Source organism: Microtus ochrogaster, chromosome 10 (genome assembly GCF_000317375.1).
Source record: "Microtus ochrogaster isolate Prairie Vole_2 chromosome 10, MicOch1.0, whole genome shotgun sequence".
Classification (NCBI taxonomy): domain Eukaryota; kingdom Metazoa; phylum Chordata; class Mammalia; order Rodentia; family Cricetidae; genus Microtus; species Microtus ochrogaster.
Window position 1 is genome coordinate 46,837,203 of NC_022016.1, and position 2,231 is coordinate 46,839,433.

At 39.2% G+C, this 2,231-nt stretch overlaps 1 protein-coding gene across 17 annotated transcripts in view; it reads right to left on the reverse strand.

The window, feature by feature from the left end:
- Eif4g3 (eukaryotic translation initiation factor 4 gamma 3) overlaps positions 1 to 2,231 on the reverse strand; it is a 229,712-nt gene that overhangs the window by 181,717 nt on the left and 45,764 nt on the right. The window lies entirely within an intron of this gene.

The window sequence follows — 2,231 nt, forward strand, 5'->3', positions numbered from 1 at the left end:
AAAAAAAAAAAAAAACAAAAAGAAGAAGAAGAAATGCTTACAAGATGTGGCTTATGTGAAAGGGAAAAGATCACAGCACTGTCCCTGAATGACACAAATGTATGCCGGATTATGTCTCTCTACAATAAACACAAATGATACAAATTATGTGAATTTTACCTATTTCTTTTTAATTCCAACAAGCCTGTAGTCAGATTCCAGTTGGCTAATTCATGACTAATTCATTTTTAATTATTGTATCACTAATCCCAAATGAAAAAATTTTCCTCAATTTAACAAACACTTAATACTTCTTGTATAGTGCTTCTTTCTAATTCACTGAGAGAGTTGGGAAGACAATAAAAGAGCTACTGCAGGTGTAGTGGCTGTTAACTGTGACCCAGTACAAGAAAGGAAGAAGAAGGAGACCACTGAAAGTTCAAGGCCAGAATGGTCAAAGGAGTGAGTGAGTCCAAGGCCAGCCTGGGTAACACTTTACTGAAACTATTGCTTCAAAAAGAAAAGAGAGCCAGAGAGATGGCTTAGGAGTTAAGAACACTTGCTGTTCTTACAGAGGACCTGGGTTTACTTCCCAACACCCACACGGTGGCTTACAGCAGTTCCGCAGGATCTAATTCCCTCTTCTGACCTCTACAGATACCAAGAATGCATGTGCTTTCCATACAAACATGCGCGCACACACACACACACACACACACGCACAAAACACTCATACACATGAATTAAATCTTTAAAAATTATAAATAGAGTGAAAGAAAAAAAGTAGTGGATGTTTGTTTGTTTGTATTTTAAGAATGACTCAAAGTTGCCAAAGTCTGAATCATTCATTAGTAGATTCTTTATTTCCAAGCAGCAGCTTAGAAGTCTGAAAACAAAACAAACACACCCTCTGTTTTAGTCATTAAAATGTCTAAAGAGACTACAGTGGTCTCTAGACAGTTTTTAAACTAGCAACCTCACACAACAGTTAAATATTTTGTGTGCGCACTTGCTGTCCTGGGAAGCAATGGAGCTGAAACATTTTACAAAGGAACCATTTCATTTTAACCACACACAACATGCATCCACTCAATCCACATGCACCCTCCACACCCACATCCACATTCTCCACACAATCCGCAAGCACACTGCAAGTACACACACTTTACACCCACAATCTACCCAAACATAATCCATACATATATACACTATACACACATAGCACATACACTCACAAAGCACACTATACATGTATACACACTATACATACACACTCCGCACTAAATATGCACACTATACACATACACACTGCACACACTATACACACACATCCTACACACACTCTGCACACACTATCCATTCTCCACACAATCCAAGCACACATGGTATACATACACACTACACACAGCACAAACTTCACATACTCTCCACACAATCCACAAACACATATGGTATACATACATCCTAAACACACACACACTATAAAATGCAGAAGCCTAACAAGTTCAAAGACAAAGGCCTTATTATGAGCTCACAACTCTTCACACGAGCTCTACATTTGCAAGGCAGGTGGAAACGGAGCCATACTTTCTTCTGTGCTTTCAACTGCCACAGCTTTTTTACAGGAAGGACCTAATTCTCATCATGGGAGAAGCAGTTCTCAAGGAGCTCAGGACTCTGCCTGAGAAGCTGAGGCTGAGCCACTCAAGACTCTGCTTTCTGATCCCCTGCTAACCAACCAGATGACTATAATAACAAGAATGCTAGAGCATCATTTGCCTACGTTACAGAACAAACTTTCTTCCTGTTTCTACAATGAAGAATGCTCATTTCATTTTTATATTCTACAAATAACTAAACGCTGCTTACATAAAACAAAACTGCAGTACTATCAAAAAATAAATGTTCTTTAAAAAAGTCAAATAGGAATCAAACAATGTAGCTCAAGTCTGGCTCCAAGTCCAAACAATGAAAAAATAGGAGCTTGCTGTGGTGGCTGTAATCCCAGAGCTAAGAAAAGGCAGGATGCCAGCCAGGACTAGACAGAGATCTCTTAGCAAAAACTAAGGGAGCTGAAAAGACAGCTAAGCCAGCACTCACTGGTCTCTCATAGAAACTGAGTTCAGTTCCCAGTACTCATATCAGGCAGCTCACGACCACCTCTACTTATGGGCTCCTGCAAGTGCAAACACACACACACATGAAGACACACACAATAAATAATAAAAATAATTTAAATGGAATTGGGTTTT